The sequence below is a fragment of the Anser brachyrhynchus genome, assembly GCF_964034855.1.
Source record: "Anser brachyrhynchus genome assembly, chromosome: 2".
Lineage (NCBI taxonomy): Eukaryota > Metazoa > Chordata > Aves > Anseriformes > Anatidae > Anser > Anser brachyrhynchus.
In genome coordinates, this window is record NC_137695.1 from 26,224,085 (window position 1) to 26,245,647 (window position 21,563).

At 38.3% G+C, this 21,563-nt stretch overlaps 1 long non-coding RNA gene across 1 annotated transcript; it reads left to right on the forward strand.

The window, feature by feature from the left end:
• Positions 1–281: 281 nt before the first annotated feature.
• LOC308188802 lies at positions 282–19,743 on the forward strand. Its single transcript, XR_013945778.1, has 3 exons — positions 282–982; positions 17,167–17,310; positions 18,720–19,743. It is a non-coding gene; the product is annotated as an uncharacterized lncRNA (long non-coding RNA).
• The last annotated feature ends 1,820 nt before the right edge of the window (positions 19,744–21,563 follow it).

A 21,563-nucleotide genomic window follows, 5' to 3' on the forward strand; every position in this document is an offset into this window, starting at 1 on the left:
GTTTATGTACACACGGCTTTTAGGCTGCAGCCAAAGTGTTCCTCTAGATCTGGAAGTTTGAAGAGGGTTGCAGTCTCCAAGCTCAGATACAACCACATATTAGTCTGGTGCAACTGATTTTTCTGTTCCTTGCACTAGCTGTTCTTTCACCTCCTCTTCAGAGACAAGGACATGTGTCTCTTTCACACTCCTTCATTAGTAAACAAACCAGGATAGATTAAAGCCTCTTTCTTCAAGTCAGTAAGATACTGGGCTACAAAGATGGTGAATGGCTTAGAGGGGAAGACGTATGAGGAGCGGCTGAGGTCACTGGGCCTGTTGAGCCTGGAAAAGAGGAGGCTGAGGGGAGACCTCATGGCGGTCTACAGCTTCCTCGTGAGCGGGAGTGGAGGGGCAGGCGCCGATCTATTCTCTTTAGTCACCAGTGATAGGACCCGCGGGAATGGTGTCAAGCTGAGGCAGGGGAGGTTTAGGCTAGACATCAGGAAGAGGTTCTTCACTGAGAGGGTGGTCGCACACTGGAACAGGCTCCCCAGGGAAGTAGTCACTGCACTGAGCCTGTCTGAATTTAAGAAGTGTTTGGACTGTGCACTTAGTCACATGGTCTAAAATTTTGGGTAGACCTGTGTGGTGCCAGGAGTTGGACTCGATGATCCTTATGGGTCCCTTCCAACTCGGGATATTCTATGATTCTATGATTCTATATTCTAGCTGTTGGGAGCTTGGAGTGGGGTGGGTGAGTATGTGTTTTATGAACCTATAAAGTAGCCAGTGCTTTTCCTTTATTATAGTCCATGTTTATTATTACTGAGTTTATTTACTTTCTAATCATTGTGCTAATCACTTCCAAGATGGAGGCTATTAGCAAGTCATTATGAGCTAGCAGCAAATAAATTAAACAGATGTAAAGAGCCACATGGTTCCTTGTTTGCTTGGAATAGGATCTCTGCAGGGGAAAAGTGCAAGGCTTGAAGAAGCACTGGTAATAAGTCATTTTGTGTAATGCTGGAAGTATGGAGTTTGCTATATTGCCAAACTTCTGGTTGGGTTTCCTCAACAGTTCTGAATAGTGATGTATCATAGGTAGCTATGCTGTGATTATCTGATGACTATACTGTGATCGTGTTTCTTTTGCAACAGGGATGTATGCAAAGTTAAGTGGTTAGTCTGCAGAGTTTTTCTTAGTGTCTAGCACTGATACAGCTGTTTTTAGGTGGGGATTTTCAGGGCTGGGGGGGGAAGCTGAATACAGACTTTTTTTTTTCTTTTTTTTTCTTCCTGGATGTACGGCTTCCATTAATACTAGTAGAAAACAATATGGGTCCAATGAGTTGCTGCCAAATTTCATAATATGTTCTGGACTATATTCAGCTGACTACAATTTCCTCTCAGTTTTGGCTTTAGAGACCACTGTAACCAAAGATACAAAATCTGTACCCACATTTTTAGTACTCACAAAGTTATATTGTTCCCTGATGTGCGGGGTTGGTTTATGACTTTATAACATGATGAACGTTTATTGCATGCCTGAGTAGTGTGTTAGTGGAATAGTACTGGCATTATCTAGTATGTGTTCTGTGGATACGGTAAGTGAAGGTACGTAATGCTTGAATTACTTGTTCAGACCCATTTAAAATGATATAGGGAAAAATAGAATTGAACCCAGAAATACTAAGTACACATAAATACATAAATACATAAATACATAAATACAATTATTTATCAGATAAAGTGAATTGTCCGTATTAAAGACAGAAAGTTGAGGAACTCTCAAAACAAATGTTTTTCCAAATTTCTTGAGCATTATTTGATTTAAACAAGAGATCTCAGCAAAGACAGTAAAGGTGAAGTAGTTCAATTGAGAGTTTGCTAATATGGCTTAACTTGGAGTATTCTGTTACCTGTCTTTATTCCTAAAGTCTTGCTAAATGTTTGTGTTTTTTTTTTTTAACTACTTAGGTCAGAGCCTTCCTTTAATTTTCTTGAGTAAATATTAATAAAAAATAAGATATCTTAGAAATATACACAGCATTAAATTTCAAGTATGCAGAGGTGTTCTGTGTTCAAACTCTTCAGCAAACAAGTTGAAGAGAACAAATTTCCTTTGCTCTGATCAACACTACTTGTGAATCCCCTGTGGTTTGGGGCCCAGTAGGGGAGTTGTTAATGTCTTCATGTGTTGAGGAAAAGTTAGTAAGAGAAAATTTTGTTGCTGATTTTAAAAAAAAAAAAAAAAAAAGCATGACTCATCCTCAAGATCAGCAGTGGGACCAAGGCTGACTCAGCTTTATGTAATATCGATAAACCCATTAGCAAAGCAAGAAGCTGATGAATTATTCTGGAGTACTCAAGAGGAAAGTGATTTCCTCTGTCGCTAGCTGAGACACAGCAATAAACATGGTCTTACAACACTGTGGTTTGCTGTTCCTGGTAGACTGAGATTTTTCTTTGACCTTTCTCCTCATCTTCAACTTCTCCTCTGTGCTTACCCTGACAGTCAGCTGTGAGATAGCAAATGCATAGATTCTGACTCAGCACCAAGAGCTTCCACTCTCTTGTTCAAGCAGGGAGCAATTATAATGAGCAGGTTAATTTGGTTATGCAAAAGGAACCAAGTCAAAGGTAACAGGGCTAGCAGAAGCCCGACGTGTGGCAAATCTTATGTTGACTGGAAGCCAGGTTTGAGGAAGGGATGTTCTAGGGGAGAAGAACCACTGACCTGTTCATAAGAAGTCCTTGAATACAGATCTGCATAGGGTAAATATTCCCATAGCGATGTTCAAAAAAGCAGAAAAGACTTGATCATGAAGAGGGACAACTTTATGATTGCCTTTTTCATTTGGGGAACAGAGTTGCTTAGGGCTTTGCAGAATAGAGAAACAGGAAAAGAATGGGTTGGGCTCAAACAACTGTTATGTACATGTTGTAACACTTGACCTTTCTAGCTTGTTTTGACATAGCTGTAATTATAGTATTACTTATAATCAAATAACTATTTGGAAAAGAGCTCAATTTTTGGTTTTGGAAATGTCAAAATTCATGTATCCGATCTCAAAAACTTTTCTTCAATTTATGTTACTGGAATCAAAGATTTTCTGCAAAATATATCAGCTTTGATGGATACATTTTCCATTAGAAAAATAATACTTAAAATTAGAAATAAATTGGTATTTTTTAAAGATCTCTAAACATGTTAGAGTATGTTCCATGTATGAAGGACCATGTGTCTTTTTACTATAGAAGTAACAACAAAGATGTTATTTTTAAATCAAGATATGATATACATATGCTAATGCTCAAATCATACTACTTGAAGTCAGAATGCATTTAGATCAGCAGACTTGTCTATTTTGCTGAGAACTAACTGTGTTTTAGCATCCTCAACATATTTTTGTAGTTACAAAGCTGATGTGTGCATCAGTGTCGGACAGTATTGTCATGCGGAGTTGATAACTGGAATGATTTATTTATTTTACGGAATAATGGTATATATGAACCTACTGTGCTCATATTAAGACAACTTTTTGTGTCTCCACAGTCAGTCTTTACTAGTATTTCTTTTAACTGTAAATGCAAAAGACTTTGTTTCTTCTGTTGTAATTTCTTCTCACAAGTAGTGAAGTGAAAATAATGTAAGACTTCCTACTGCAAGGTGTTAATTTTCATAATATTTTGGGATCTGTGGAAATGGAAAAGTCTCACCATGAAGACTTTTACTATTAAGATGGTTATCTTTGTAATTTACAATTCAGTCCAGCCAGAATCAGATAAATAATATCTTTAGTTATCAATTTCAGTGGCATACTGATGCATATACAGCCTGCTCAGTATAAAGGAATGTTTTCCTTGCACTAGAACCAATCTGAAGAGGAACATCTTTATCTTTGAGGGAAAGGAGGATTTTCCGCTGTGAGGTTCTGGAAGCTATACGTAATTGTAGGATGCGCAACCCTTTCAGGGTGAGCGCTGATGTCTCCTCACAAGCAAAGCTCTCCCTTAGCTCCCCTGCCAGGGACTGGTCTGGTGACCTGGGCTGGTGTTGTTTCTGGAACATGCTTCAGCAATGTATGTGTTAAGTCTATGACTTTTTTTGAACTTGATCCCATCTCTGAGAAAGTGAACCCATTTGCATTTAATATCTGTAAGTAATGGAGAATCCTCTTGTCTGTAAGTTATTTTCATGTGTTTTTGATACTGTTTGTCATGCGTTATTTCCAGTCTAATCTTGTTTAAATTTGGTGTCCAATCTCTATAGTTCATCTGCATCTCTGTTAAACATCCATCTACTTCTCTAAATTTGTCCAGTCTACCTTTATTTAAATGAAATGGCCTTCTCAGCATAGCTTTATGACTTAAGCTATCATTACTGTTTCTGCCCTCTTGTTGTTTCAAAGCAGTCATGACTGCTCTCAGCTTGTTGTTCTTTTTAGTGCTAATATGTACCTTCATGTTGACTGTGCAATGAACCGAGCAGACAAATGGATCTAAGTTAAAGCTGTCTTTTTTCATACTAGCTATTATCTTTTAACCAGCTTGCATAACAGTACGTCTTACTGAAAACTTGTGCTGGGCCAGAAATGACTGCTCAGTAACACGCAGACCTTCTTTCAGATGCCCTACCAGCTCAAAGCAGTGGGGAAATAACAGCACTATTTTGTCTGAAGGCATGCTTTTCAGACACAAAAGATAGTGTCTTTCTGAATATAAATTGGACAGATCAAGAAACAAACAATAAATCCTAATTCAGGTCTTCCAATAGGTCCATGTTAGAGCTAGAGCTTCATCTGTTCTTGTCTACTCCTTATTACCTCCAGGGGACATAACTCCCTACTTGGGAAAATGACTTCTTTGCTTGTCATCATGGGTTGTCATGTAACATGTTTTTTTCCTATGCTTCCCCTTCAGTTCTGAAGCATGGATAGTTGCAAGTCATCTGGATCTTCTAGCTTTCTAAAGGTGCATTGCTCAAAATTTAGATGAAGGATTTTTTTTTTCCCATTTCTGCTTACTATTTTTTAATACATGTATTCCTTGATCAGAAGTGTTGGGTTGATTGTGTTTTCAACAGCTATCTCATATGAACTGTACTTTCCCAAAGATTACTCTCAAGTTGATTCTAGCAGCTGTGAAATAAAGAAAACTTGAAGCAATGAAGCAGGTCCTGTCGCTATCCCCAGAGAGCAGAGCTCAGCGCCTGCCCCTCCGCTCCCCTCGTGAGGGAGCTGCAGGCCGCCATTAGGCCTCCCCTCAGCCTGCTCTGCTCTGGGCTGAACAAATCCAAGGACCTCAGCTGCTCCTCATATGTCTTGCCTTCCAGCCCCTTCAACATCTTTGTAGCCCTCCTTTGGACATTCTCTAATAGTTTTATGTCCTTCTTATACTGTGGTGTCCAAAATTGCACACAGTGATCAAGGTGAGGCCATACCAGAGTAGAGTGGAAGTTAAGTATAGAGGGTAATGTCTTGTTCTTATTTAGCAAATCATGCATCTTGTATGCCTAAGTGCTTCTTGTGTAGGAAGACATTTGTATAATCTCTGCCTAGGGCCTTTTTCTTCATCTTCTCTCAGCTCATGGGAGAAAGTTAATTCAGCTTATTTCTTTGGGTGCTGCGTGCCCCTCTGCAGCTTTAGCCCATTTGACTGGATTTGCCTATTCTTTAAAGACTAGATTTTTCAATAGCGTTTTATGAATCAGATAGTGAAGTTTCCATTTTTAATACTTTCTGTAGTAGTTTTTAAAAGAGGTTAATTTCTAGTGTTATTAGGCATTGACAAAAATGGAGAAGGAAGAATCACAGGAACAGGTTCTACAAAGCACTGAGGAGTCTGGTCTGTCTGTAAGGACCTCTTGTCTGCACTCAGAACTGCATTACCCTCCCAGGCATACTTTATTAAATACCCTTCACCAGCCTGCTGGAGCCTGTTGTTTCTGGGTAATGAAAACTTCAACATATATTTTGCTTGAAGAGTTCTAGCATTATAATACAAATTAATTCAATTTCTCTGAAAACTGGTAGTCCACACAGCGTATCTCTTGCAGAAAATAAAATGCAGGCCACTAGTCTTGTAAACTTTGTGAGAAAACTCTGAATCAAGTGTGTCTTCTGGTCACGTATCACTATGTTATCGCAATACTTCCTGTGGTTCAGCATAATCTCTAGGAAGACATTATCAGAAAGCATGTATGTGAGATCTTTTAGGTAGAATTCATACTGGCATATTAATGTTTCCACACTCACCTCAGTTTTTCCGTAGAAGCTGAACTAAAGGAAATGAGTCTGTGTAAAAGGGATTCTTCATTCTCACAGAGAAATTCTCTTTAACTTGAATGATGACTGTGGCTTGTTGCTAGTGCATCAAGCTGTGTTGCAATGCAATGAAGTATAAAAAAATGGCCTTAGCTGTATGAAATTGCTCTGGCTTCTTCTTCCCACTGGATCGTTTGAAGAAAGGTGGAAGTGAAGATAAACTAATTAGTACAATGAAATCTTGGAGGCTGGCTCTCTAGTCCCTTAGAGTATTTCAAGACATGCTTCTCCAAGGAGGGTAAGGCTGCTCCCACCACAGGAACTATTTCCTTCCAGCATCCATTTGAAGAGAAATGTAACCGAGGTCCATTCACCTGGTTCTTTTGCAATGTTTTATCTGCACAGACGTTTCACAGTACCAGCAGCAGAGTGAACAGCCTCAGAATAAAGAATACTTGGCAACTTCTATCATTTTAGCCATCCAGAGAAACCTCATGGTGGTATGCATGTTGTACATGCTTAATCGGAACAGTTATATATTTGTATTTTCAGGAATGTTTTTAGGAGTATTTATCTGAAAGAACTGCTACATTGAGTGATTAATTATGTAATATCTGCAAAAGTAATTGCCAGCTATATTTTAAGTAGGTATATCTTAACCTCATGTTTCAAAATGAGTGTAGTAACAGTTAAACTGGAGTTCTTTTCCATTTATGTAAGATGCTACCATGTGGCTTGAGTGAGAAACTACTTCCTATACAGCAACCCAGAGCATGGTGTTCACAATGACATAGGAAATCCAGGTTTAATTCTGTATCTGAAGAGCCTTGGTGACTTGAGTTCTTTTTACATTTCCTAGGTAAATGACCCAATTTCTGCCCTATCTAGGCTAAGTTTGTTTTGGGCTACTAAAGTGGAGCAATGCTTGATGCCACTTTGTATGGGGGAGAGGAGGAGCATTCTAAAAGGATCTCCTTTTTGCTCTGAAGCAGAATAACTTGAAGATAACTGCCTTCCATGGGACAGATTCTTCTTTTGCCTGATTTTCCAAATGATTCTAAAAATACTCGGAAATCTGAAATGCAATTTTTGTCCATTTGCAATGATAATAAAACTACCATATTATCTTAGTAGCAGTTATTTGCGTAAGGACTAAGGCTATGTGAAAGGTGTTTTTTTGTGCTTGAGATACTACTTCTGACAGCTTACAATAAATTCAGAGAAATTAATGCTTATGCTCCCACAGAGGTACCAAACAATTCAATCTTAGGAAGCATGAGTGTGTTATTTTGAACTATATTGCTTCTGCTGTACCCAGCCAGATTCTGTGCAACACTAGGGAGTACAAAAATGCTGGCCTTTCTACAATGCCAAGAATTTCTTGGTTGTAAAGCTAACAAACTAGGAAGATGGAATAACATGGATTTAATGGAGAAAAATATGTGAGTTGAACTTATCTTTATTTTAGACACTGCACTTGATTTTTACTGTGACTTACTTTAAACATGTTTCCTCGGTGTTGTCTGTATTGCCAGTGAAATCTATTCTGCCTAAAATGAAGTTAATAGCACAAAAAATTCTATTGATATATTTTTTTTTTAACTTTTATGTTAATGTTTCATTGCTGTCAAGTGAAAGTCACCTTCCACTGGAAAACATTTGTTTATAACAACTGAAGATCAAATCCTAAATCATTAGAGCAAGCCTAGAATCAGTGCACAGCTGGAATGTGAACATTTCTTCCATATACTTAAACATATGGAGGTAGAAGAAGGAGCCAGGGAAGCTGTTGCCTGCTGCTCAACAGCCCGCTTTGCATCCAGTGTGACCTAGGCACACTGGAAACCTTGGGTTTGCAGTCTGAATTATTCGCTTGCAAATTGATGGATACCTGAGACAAAGTAATTAATAGAAAACTAAAATCCCTCTCTCTCTTTCAAATACTTAGCTTTAATGCACCATATTAATACTACTAAAATACCAAAGATTAGCACTTTCTTTGTGTGTGTTTCTTTCTTGTGTGTGTGTGTGTGTTTTTTGTGTGTGTGTCAGTGAAATGAAGTATTCCTGTGCTTGATTTGGATATTTCATTTTCCTGACTTCTACCAGTAAGCAGCGCAATAAAAAGTTGATATTGCTTACCACATAGGGGAAAAAATGGGTTTTATGTATGCAGAGATAACCTTAAAACTATCTGCTGTTGCCACTGTTTTGATGGAAAACAAAAAAACTTTTGATATATTACATCAACGCCTTTCAAAAAACTCAGTATTTGGAATTTTTTCTTGAACTATAAAACTGCCTTAAAATAAGTTTGTTATAATAATAGTGAAATATTACCTTGAATATTAGACTCCTGCTTTATTTGCCTGGGTTTGGGTTGAATTGAAACATGCCAAACAAACAAGTAACAACTGGTGAAAGGGACTAAAATATGACCTAAACTACTCCACATACCTCTTGCTATTGGCTTTGCCCTGCTGGAAGAGTAGCTTTCACCCATCCATATTTCAAGTAAATCAGTCCTGTGCATTTGTTTGTGGCTGGGCCTACTATTGCCTATTAGGAGCAGATAATGTGTATGAATTTGTCTGATCATAATATTGTGCCTGTACAGCTGCTGACTTTGGCCAGGGGTACATCTGCTACTGATAAAATTGTAACTTGAACACAATTGAATTCAGAAATTTGCCTACACCTGATTTAGATTATTTGTTTTCCTCAACATCTAAAATTGTGCTATGTGATGAAATAAACAAGAAATAGTTGTGCTGGTTTTCTGATTTTTTTTTTGTATTTTCTCCTCCAGAAAAATGAAATCGAGTACTCATTTTTATTTGAATTGAAAATCCGATACTGATAACCTTGACTGCAAGCAAAACCTCCCACTTAGACCTTTGCAAAGTGTGACTTGTGACATCAGCATTTATTTAAAGTTTAACTGAACAGAACAATTTACTTCCTAGTGAAAAATGAAGGTGGTGTCTGATTTTTCCTTTCTGTTAATAGAACCACAAGCTGTGTTAGTCTAGTCTTTATATAGTAAAGTTTTGACTTTTCCAGTAGCTGGCAGAGGATGCTTTAAGTTCTAATCATCTGTTTAATATCAGAGCTTTGTTAAACTAGGCAAATAACATAGAAAAATCTTTCTGCAATGAAAATTGGAATATTAGCTGCTACAATAGCTATTTGTTATCTAATTCTTATTAAATGCCAATGTGCTGTGGTGAAACCTGAGCAAGACTACAATTCCTGTTAAATGTGATGCAATGTTGTGCTCAGCAATTACCCACTGCTCAATTTTTTTTATTTTTTTTTACCAGCTGGGGCACAGCTTAGAATGGAAGTTTTGCTTTTGGTTCTCCAGCAAGACAGTAAACACCTCACCATCATCCTGGCTTTCTCTAATCTTGCAGGCAGTTGAGTGTTGGAAGAGTTTTGCCTGCTATTGTCAGTCTGAGTAAGAGAAAGCAATTTCTTATTGTAACTGACACAGGAGACTGTGACTCAAAATGAATAAATAGCTGGACCTGATTCAGCCTTGAACCAGGTCATGCAAAATTAATTAGATTGTCTTTTACTTTGCTTAGAAAATCCATGTTTTCAGACCAACTTCTGGAGTATGCTTGCAAAATATGAATTTGTAGTTAATTAAGACCATATGCCAGTCTAATCAGCCAGACAAAGAGTGGAACCCACTGGACAGGTCTCACAGGGAATTGAATGCTCCATCCCCAAACAACAGCACCCCTCCAACACTGAAACAAAACATGGTTGTAAATCATTGAACCACAGAATAGTTTTGGTTTGAAGGGTCCTTAAAGATCACCCAGTTCCAAGCCTCCTACCATGGGCAGGGACACCTTCCACTACACCAGGCTGCTCAAAGCCCCATCCAGCCTGGCCTTGAACACTTCCAGGGATGGGGCATCCACAGCTTCTCTGGGGAACCTGTTCTACTGCCTCAACACCCTCACAGTAAAGAATTTCTTCCATATACCTAATCTAAATGTGTTCAGGCTGCCTGCAAAAGCTAACCCTTGGATCTTGGCCTACTGTGTCAAATATTGCCTTGTGTTTTTATTGAAAATATGGATGTTACGTATGGAGTTAACAAAGACAATTCAGCACATCCCATGGCCTCTCAGGTGGTAGGTTTGGATGTAATGTGACTATATGGTGGGTTTGCCTTGAACCTGACTGCATCCAGCATTGGTGCTACATTCCCTTCCCCATGATGCAGTCTTCCCTTTCAAATTTAAAATGTAATAATCAGATTATGAATATTGTTTCCAACCTTAATTAGTTTATCATAGTTCTGGATCAGGACCTTGCTGCAGTACTTTCTCTGCTATGTTTCATTTAATTATATTTAATGCAATCTCTGTGTTTCCCCAGAGGCTACATAAGCCTGCAGCCAAAGAATCAAAATCAATAGAGAGGGCTATTCTGAGGTCCTATGTTTTAAGGTTGGTCTGGAAGAACCTGGTTTAAAATGTGCATTATATCTGTTGTTTTGTTCCCCATCTCTCCATAGTACTGCATGACCCCCTAACCTGGCAACAGGAACCCAACACAAGTTAAAATGGAGAAATGTTTCTTTCCCTCCATACAGCTAATATTTTGGCCTGGTTGCTGGTTTTCCTGTTTTGCCTACCAATTCACTGTTTCTTCCTGTCTGTCTTTCTCTACAGCATTCAGGTGTTTAATTTAATTGAAGCACTTATTATTTGAAAATTCTTTGGGAGGCGTGCATGGTAGTAAGCACCTCCACGGAGCATGTAGGTGTTCTCATTTCCACATTTGTGCTGTAAGTGTTAGTTTCCAAGCAATACTTTCTAGAAATGTCCAATTTATCACTTTTCTTTCCACTCTTCAGCATAAGTGGAGTTCTACCATTACCAATAAATTACTGTGTCTACTACCATTGCTGTGGATTTGACCATTCCAGTCTACCCTCCTCCTCTCCTCTCATATACAGAGGGATGGAAGCATCACCGATGTCTTTAACTTTTCCAAAATCTCGTGGGAAACGAGATATAGCCAGCAACAAAAACTATCAGCTGATATTACTTTCTGTTGTGATGAGAACACAATCCATGGCACTTTCTTTTTTAAAAGGCCACCTCCCTTCTATGATGTGCTTAGAAATCTTCTTTTAGTAAATGGATAAGATTTGTCAGTAATGATTCTTGAACTGAATTGTCTACGGACTAACAAATGACTTACTCTTTCCCACTGGGATTTGCGGTAGGACAGGGGATTTTTAATTTGCTAATAGGTGACTAAAAAAACAACTTTTTTTAACTTGAGAGTCCAAGAGTATGGAATCATAATGTGCTCAAGTATAAAGAATCTTCTCCAAAGAGACACTGTATAATCTTAGCTTTCTTTGGCCTCAATAGTCACTCATGACCTTACGTCAACTCTAACATATTCTTTTTTCTTTTTGACCTCAGAATGTATTGTGCTACTCTGCTGTAACTGATAACATTAATACTAATTGCAACTTGTAAACCCATGAATTTCTACTAGAAGCAAGGAACGTTCATGCATTTGAAAACCACTGAGCCTGGACGTGCATTAACTATGCTCTATATTCATGTTTTTCAACATTGGAATCTCACTTAAGTTTAAAAATACTAATCATCGTATTTTTATGTAAGACTGAGAGCAAGCCAAAGCTATAGCTGACTATTTGCAGGTGTCTGGGAGGAGCTCCAATAATTGTAGGGAACCAGAGCAATAAGTTCTATTTATAGATATCAATTCTAAATAAATGCAGAATAATAAAGAATTATGACTTTGAGAATTGATGCTTTTAACACTAGCTATGGAAGCATAATTTGCTGCTGAAATAATAAGGTAGACTCATGAGTATATTGTACTGTATATGGCTGAGCTGAAGTCAATATTTGGAAATATATTTTTAATGCTACTTCTGTAAGGAGCAGATGCCCAAACAACCTTTAAAACAGGCAACATATTTTTATTTTTTTATATTTTTTTGTAGCTTAGGAAACAAAATATTTGTGACTGAATCCTCTTTCTCATGATATTTTCTTTAAAGGCTTTTATGCCATCATAAGAACACTTCTCCAGCCTTGCATCTGAGAAAAGATTCACCAAAAATAAATATATATATATATTTTACAAATGTGGGAATTACTATACAGAATGATAGAGATAATAGTAAAACTCATCCGAATGTAGCAATCATTCTTAAATATATGCTGAATTTTAAGCAGTTAAATTAACTGGATCATGGTATGGTGCATGGAGTGAGCTTGGAATGAACAAAGGAATTCTTAACCTCTTCATAATGTTTGTACTGTAAAAGAAATCATAACACAATTCTACATAAACCAGGTATGGAAAAGAAAACACTGGCAGAACTTTCCCCTCTGGGCATTATCTGGCACAGAACATTAAAAGTCCTCCACCACGAGGGATATAGAACATACTTTTTTTTTTTCAAGTTTCCACAAAACTCTGAAAACTGCTCAAGAAGTTGCAGTGGAAATTAGGAGCAGTGAACAAAAGGAATCAGAAGTGCAAAGCATGCTTAATAGTATAAATCATTTTAAAAATCTGGTGAAGTATATCATCATGCAGTCTTGTGTCCACTGATCCAAGAAGTAACCTAATTACCTTTAACAATGAATGTTCAGTGAACAGGTTTTCTTATTAAAATATACTTTGCAGTAATGACTGCAGCATTGCTACAGTAATATATTAGGATTAGACTGATAAGTTAAAGGTGAAATGAACTTAAAAAAAAGATGATTGGCTGTTAAATAGCAATATATGTAAGAGGAATGAGTAGTAAATTGCTAGAATGACATTCTCAGTCATCTTAAATGGAAGCTTATGCGAAGAGACACTTAATATAACAAAGTAAATTGCAGTTTATTCACTGACAAGTGTTCAGGAGGGAATTTTTTGGATATCAGTATATTCAGCTTAGATGTTTGGAAGATATTACCTTATCAAGTTGTAGAATCTTTAATAATTTCTTCTATATGTGTAGCATAATTCTACAATGTGCAGAATTGTAAACTCATGCTTTCTTACACTAAAAGTACCTCCTTGTCTATTCTGTTTTTAACACATCTGAGCTACTAGATCCATTCATTTTTTTTGTTTGTTTGTTTTGTTGGTTGTTTTTGTTGTTTTGTTTTGTTTTTTGTTTGTTTGTTTTTCTTTCCTGCTGTTTGAACTGCTAAGGACATAATTTCCACCCTGTATTTTGTTTGATTTTTTTATCATGAAATGTAACCAGAGTGGTTTGGGTGCCTCCCAGAAAGTTAGTTTACAACATGGTATGAGAACTCAGGTAGAGCTGACGAGCTCCTTTCAATAAATCATGCTAACTGCACACAATTAAAGAGAAGGGAAAGGCATATGGGATTGAACAAACAGTATGATCTTAAGCATAGGATCTATTATCAGGCTCCTTGAGCTCTGAAAATAGCAGTTGTATTTGTCTGCTTAACTTCAGATATAGTGCTTGAACACTGAGCTAGTTTTTTTAAACTCAATTTATAATCGGGGGAGAGCCAGGCATAACTGAGATATGTTACAACACCATTCTTCTGGCTTCTGCTGTGAAACGGGAGAAGTTGAGCCTTCCACTCAAGTGAGGAGGTTGCACTCTGCTTCCTGATATCTGTTGGCTATTCAGGTCATTCGCGTATAGACAGATGACTCTCAACCTCATTTTGTTACCAAGAACAGGTAGACCTGTCCTCATGTCTATGTTAAAGCTTTAATTAATAAGTCATTAAAATAGCTGATCCTCTTGTCTCCGTCTGATGAGAAGTCCTAGAAGACTATGGAGGGCATCTATGGTAAGTGATCTGGGGGTTTTGGTTGAAAACAAATTGAATATGAGTGCCCTGGCAGCCGAAAGAGCCAAGCATATCCTGGGATACATCAAGCATAGCATTATGAGCTGGTCAAGGGAAGTGATTGTCCTGATCTGCTCTGTGTTGGTGCGGCCTCACCTTGAGTACTGTGTGCAGTTTTGGTAACCAGCAGGACCAGGGAGGTGATCGTCCCCCTGTACTCTGCTCTGGTGAGGCCACACCTTGAGTACTGTGTTCAGCTTTGGGCCCCTCACTACAAGAAGGACATCGAGGCCCTGGAGCATGTCCAGAGAAGGGCTACGAAGCTGGTGACGGGCCTGGAGCACAAGTCCTGTGAGGGGCAGCTGAGGGAACTGGGGTTGTTTAGTCTGGAGAAGAGGAGGCCCAGGGGAGACCTTATTGCTCTCTGCAACTGCCTGAAAGGAAGGTGTGAGGAGCTGGGGGTCGGCCTCTTCTCACAGGTGACTACTGATAGGACCAGAGGGAATGACCTCCAGTTGCACCAGGGGAGGTTTGGCTTGGAAATGAGGAGACATTTCTTCTCAGAAAGAGCAGTCAGGCATTGGAACAGGTTACCCAGGGAGGTGGTGGCATCACTGTCCCTGGGGGTGTTCAAGGAAAGGTTGGACATGGTACTTAGGGACATTGTGTAGCAGGTGACGTTGGTAGTAGGGTAATGGTTGGACCAGATGATCTTGGAAGTCTTTTCCAACCCTTATGATTCTATGAAAGACATAACTATTAGAGAGTGTCCAAAGGAGGGCTACAAGGGTGGTGAAGGGTCTGAAGGGCAAGATGTATGAGGAGCAGCTGAGGTCCCTGGGTTTGTTCAGACCAGAGCAGAGCAGGCTGAGGGAAGGCCTCATGGCGGCCTGCAGCTCCCTCACGAGGGGAGCGGAGGGGCAGGCGCTGAGCTCTGCTCTCTGGGGACAGTGACAGGACCCAAGGGAATAGCATGGAGCTGGGACAGGGTAGGGTCAGGCTGGATGTTAGGAAAAGGTTCTTCACCAAGAGGGTGGCCAGGCACTGAAACAGGTTCCCCAGGAACAATGCTCTCAGACATATCATTTGTTTTTTGGGTGGTCCTGTGTGGAGCCAGGAGTTGGACTCCATGATTCTTGTGGGTCCCTTTCAACTCAGGATATTCTGTGATTCTAGGACCATCGCTGTGTTTCTTGAGGACAGCGTATGAGAAAATAGCCCACTCTGCTGGGACAGGAGTGATAAGGGATAAAGACAGGTTGGTTTGTATTCCCTGATATTTTCTGTGAGGCTGATGAGCTACACACAAAAAGTGCAGTGCCATCTTTCTGAGACATGTACCCAGGTCATAGTCTGAGCATATCAACCAGATGTCAGGAGGCTCATTGGACCAAGGATGAAGGCTCTGACAACAGTCAAAGGCATTCTAGAAGTGTACTTCTGTGCTCTTGACTGAAATGTTTAAGCTCTGAGCCATTCTCTTTCCCCATGAGACATGTCAGGCAGCTTTGACATGCTTTGATTATTATTTAATTCAGCTTTATTTTACTGTGGTGCCTTTTAAAATGTATTTTTATGACTCCTTTGTCATTACCTTCTTCTGGTAAGGACTTCTACTGCATCTACTTTTTTTTTTAGGAGGACAGTTTTTACTGGTTTTAAATATTCATTGTGTTCAGCATTTGTTGAGACAGTGAAGAAAACTTGGAATATAACATGGTGAGATACATGATGGGTTAAATATGTTCAGCAATCTTGGTATGTCACTTTGAAAGTTTGTTATATTATAAGATCACAGCAGAACATTACAATTTTCTGTATAACCTCACCTGTAGAACTTAATCAGGATTAACTCACTATACTAGCATATCTTCTGGAAAAATGTCTAACAGAATTGATCTGGTTTAAGATTGAATGTTGTTCCCAGACATCTTGGGACCACTACAGACTTCTCATTCCCTTCTCTATCAAAATAAGAAAATGTGAATAATTAACAGAGAAGAAAAAAGAAAAATGAATGCTTGTCCCTTTGAGGAGATAATGAAAAGGCAAATATTTGATACAGGCTGATTTAAGTACTGCAGGACCTCAAGTGCCACAGTTCTTAAATACTGATATGAGTGCAGCATAAGAATGTATATGGATTATAGAAGAAATAATAGTTTTGATTACCGTGGGGCTAAATATTGTTGCTTGAAGAAGAAAATCCTTGTAAGGATTAAGTAAGGATGGGAAGACAATGCCATTCTGGTTACCTTATGTCAAAAAAATTAGAGGATGTGCAGATGCCAGATGTTTAAAAAATTGTTTCAAGAGACTTTTTAGGGATAAACTAAGAGAAAGATGTGCCATACTTGACTGTCAAATTAGTAACCCAACCCCTCATCTTTAAAGAATACAGTTGCTGGGTTATCAATAACAGTGGGTTTAAAGTATGCTGTAATCAAAAGCAGAACATATTTTAAGAATTTAAATTGCATGTGTCAGTGCTTGCTGGGCAGGGAAACTGTGTGCAGACTTACTGCAAAGATTTGAATTGTAAGACAAAGTAAACAGTGAAGCATATGTTATGTTAGCATATGTTAGAAATACGTGGGTGGGGTTCAAGAGCCACCCAGTGGCTTAAATTGCCTGCATATACAATTCAGAAACCCATTACAAGTTGGGAGAAATATGGATTGTCAGTCATTGTGAAAAGAACCAAAAAGGGTTTCATATAATGTCCATAACTAATAATTAGACCCTTCACTTAATACATTGAGAAGAGTGATACGCTTCCTTGGTTCTTAGTTAAAATTCCTGAAGAAAGTCTATTTTTATACATAGACAATTCATTTATTAAAATGTCATGTCAAGGTCCTACCTACAAACACAGGTTTTGGCTTGTTTTCAGTTGCTCTTTGTACTGTGTTATATATGTGCATGGTTGACTACAGCCATCCTTCAAATGAGTTTTATCACTTTTATATCTAACAAGCTGTCTGTGAGGCAAGTAGCAGGGCTGCACGCTATGCCCTGAGTTCTCAGTAGGGAATTCCTGTTACGCATAATTCTGTTTCTGTTCCCAGCTCTCCATTTCTCCTCAGCTTAATCTGAGGTCTTCAGATTGGCAGAAGGAAACAAACCAAAACATGTTGCAGGAGGTGAGACAAAACAATGAAGATGTACCTGTGTAGAGAGACATCAAAGCAGCCCAGCAGTCATTTCTCCTGGTGAGATACCTCCAGACAGTATTAGTGCAAGGCAATATCAGTGTACCTTTGTCACTATCAAATACACAAGATTTCTAAACGAAATCAGTTATTAAAAATTGTTAATGTTTGAAGTTTTTAAGTATTTCTTCAAGCTCTTATTTTCTATGGGTTGTATTTTGCTCAGATATCAAAACTGATAGCCAGACATTATAAAATCCTTTCATCCTGCTATGATATTATTTCCATTTTTCCTTTAAACGTGAATTAATTGTATCACTAAGCCAAATCAGTGTCCCTAGCAATAATTTTCTCCATCTTCCTAAAATTGAGGGGTGAGGGATTGTCTCACCACTCAGTTTCTTGTAATCTCTTGATTTAGTTATGCAAAGATGAGTACTCTAATTATAAAATATAGTCAAAACTGGTATCTACTTTTCCACATAAAGTCTTTATTCTTTGATAAAAACAATTTTTTTTTTCCTTTCAACAACAAGAAGAAAAAATATTACAGGGTAACTTTAGTGCCAGCTAAAATTCTTCCCCCCCCCCCCCCAAAAAAAAAAGGGAAAAAAAAAAAAAAGAGTTGCTGCATTAGATTTTTCTTCCTTGTTCTGTATGTAGTTTTATGAACATCAGTAACCTTTTATATCCACTACAGATCTTTTCTGGAGATCACAACTATCTCCTTGAGTTCAGTAAACTTTGAGGAGGATACTAAAACCTCAGATATTCAGGAAATATTAAAGTTGTATTATGGATGGGAATCTGAATGCTTTGAATAATAACTTGAAATAAATATGTATTTCTATGAATTATATTTCTGGCCATTTCACTGTAATTGGCAAATATATTTGACATAATAAGTCTAATATTCATAAGCGAAATATTCATCTGTTTATGTAAAACGTTACAGAATATTAAGTGTATTTCTTTTACCTGGCTACAGTAAAATAAAACAGAAGTGAATACCATCTGTATTCTTTCTTCAGTTGCTGCACACATGACCATGACAGATAGCCTTATCAGCATGTTTGTTGTATATTTACCGGTCATGTTTCACTGGTGCCTGGAGGCAGTCTCACTTCTGCATTGTAACAGATTATGTAACTTCAATTTTCACTGGACGTACCAAAGCATATTTCTCCTTTTCGAGAATAAACGGTTCATTTCTTCCATAACGAATGCAAATGTTATTACAGAAGTGCTGATACAGTCCTCAGAGCTGCCAAGGGTAACAGCCTCCTGTGATAGGAGGAGTTCCTTGCTGAGTGACTAGATAAATGCTAGGTTTTTACAGATATATGGCTATACGTTAGTCGATATTGGTATGTATCTCTCGTGGAGCTAGGATTTAGTGCTCCCTTGAAATCAATTTTGTGTGATATATTGAGTGAAAAAAATTAATTCTTTTTCTTTCTGCATCACAGGTTGCTCTTGGAGATGGTGTATGTTCAGGTCTGAGTTGAAAATAAATATCATTTCCATGTATGCCTTGCCCTTTCTGTTGGGGACTGCAGGCCGTATAGTTCCAGGCCTGCTGTCCGCACAGCAGAGGGGACTGGCTGGCAGACATCAGTGGGACTGGCTGGTTATCCAGCAGCGAGTGACGCGCTTGGATTTGGGAGCTCTGCTATGGTTGCCCTACAGGGACAGAAGAGTAATACCCATCTTTCTGTACAAGGACAAACAGCAAAGACTTCAGTATAAATAACATCAAAACCGGTATTAAAAATGCTTTGCTTCCTTTTGACACGTACTTGCATAAGGACAAGAGACAAGATGGATGTAACAGTATTGATCTGATCTCCTGAAATGAACCTGTGATCCTGAAAGCACTTTCTGATGGTACAACACAATCATGCACATTTCTGAGCCTCTGATGGCAGAAAAACCTCAGAGAATTTTAAAAAATATATAATATCAAATTTCATACATATCGTCTGAATAAGTAATTCCTTTTAATGAAACACGTAAAGATTTAAAGCATAAAACCAGACCCTCCTCTCCTTAGATTTCAAGCGAAATCTTTCAGAAATTGCAAGAACTGGAGCAAGCCTGTCCATCTCACCAGTGGTCAGTGTGTTCATGTGGAATAGTTCCCTATTCAAATCACTTCTTCCAACCAGAGTATGCCTCATTCTGCCTATTTTTAGGTGTGTGTATCTGGCTCATACTACAAGCTTTATCTTAGAACTGAGAAACCTTCCTAAGGTAAATGTCAGTGAACTCTGTTTTTATAATCAAAGATTTGGTTACGAAGAATTTCGCCAAAATTTTCACAGTTCTGATTAATTTTACTTTCAAAATAGCTGAACGCAGTTCCCATTTACATTATTGATTAGTATTCCTACCTTATTTAGCTTTCATTGTTTCAGCCAACTCTCATTACAGTGCAGTGAGTGTGCAGCCAGTTTGGCTTCTACCGAACTGCAGCAAGTAACATAGTTATTATTCTGAATGACAAAAATAACTACCTGCCTCTATTTAGTGCACAGTGTTAGCTGTGGGTCCTCGTCACCCCTAAAGAGAAACAAATATAAGCAATGCCTATATTTTGTAGATAAAATGATTTGAGGTTTCACATAGCTTTGTTAGTACTTATGCATTACCTGTGTGGCATAACAGCATAGGGGTGCCTGCTCTGCACTCAATATTTAGATAACACACACTGCTAAACTGACAGCAACACTTGAAATACTGAAGCTCATTTAGGGTACTCCTCACGTTTCAGCACAACATGTAGACATACATTTGCTGCAAACAGAAAATGGACATTCCAGAAAAATCAGCAACATATGAAAGATGATGTGCTCACAGTTCTTTTCAGCAGACACTACATAACCAACCAGAAAACTCTTTAGGGAAGCTGTTTTTAAAACTCTGATATGATCTCCAACAGTTAAAAAGTGATCAGGATGACAGATCTCGTGTCTATTGTGTAAATCTGGTGAACACACCTGTGGTGGTGCTGCTCTGCCTGCTTCAGACTTTGACAAATCCTGGCTGAGGACCAAGGGCACGTGATGCATGCTGTATGACAGCATTTTTAGAAATTAACTTTTAAACCCCCCAGCATGTTGCAGAGCTGAGTCTCAAAGAATGTCCTCAGGCTTTTCTGAGGATGATGCTATGCAGGCAAATTAGTCTTAGTGAAATACTGAAACATCCAGCTGATTTGGAAATGCAGCATCTGACAAGAGTTTCATATTCTTTCTCTTACTGCTTTGCCAGCAGTTTATGGAAGGCATTCGTTTGTCAACACCAGCTGAACAAGAACCTGGGCAGACACTGTACTAGCCTTCGCTTCAGAGGGACCTGAATTTTAGAGGTGTACATTGTGATTGTGGACAGAGTGACTGGGGAGGAGAAAGAGAAAAAAATAATAAATATACATTTCTCATTCTTCATTGATACCAATGGCACACTAATGTAGCTTTTAAACATCCTTCCTGATTTTGAGTCTCAAGCAAAAATGTTTTCTTAGTGTTTTGTTCAGGAGGCTCTGATGACAGCTGATAAACAGGATGCTTTATTCAGCAGTTGAGAATTCCCCTTCTTGTCATATTAAAGGTTTTTTTTGTTGTTTTGTTTTGTTGTTTTTTTTTTTTTTACTATTGTGAACAAGCTTTGTCACCATATGGATTCAATTTAGAACAGATATGGAGACTTAATTTATGTTTCTTTGTGGTATTACAGCTCCTTTGTATTTCATAGCTTTTTCCCGATCCCATTTTTTATGGGACCCTTAGGCTCTAAATCTAAGTGTAAAGTGGGTGAACTTCAAACAGTTATTTCTTCTTGAAATTTCCCTTTTCACACAGTACCCTTGCTGGGTCACAGCCTTTTAAGATCTAAGTCCAGCAAAAGCGAAAGAACTGCTCAGGGGAAGGAAAACCGTATTATAGTCTGTGTGAAGAAAAAAAACTTCACATCTTCCTGTAATAACCAGGTCTCCAGCTGACATTTGGTGTAGTTGTCTCATTTCTGACCTGCAGCCTCTGAAGAAGTTACTACTGTTAGCCCATGTCACAGCCACCCAGAACAGGACAGATTTCTTGGTTAGTTTGTTAAAATAAATAAACAAAGTAATATAAAAAAAAAAAAAAAAAACAAATAAAAGCTTTGGGGTGCAGTACAGCTTATAGCAACCAAAACATTGACCTGTTCACATTCGAGATCTGAGTATTGTTTTACACAAAATAAAACAAGCTTTTACGGCTTCCTGTACTGAAAGGGTGACCAAGATCTGCTGACCAAGATCTGCTCACAAG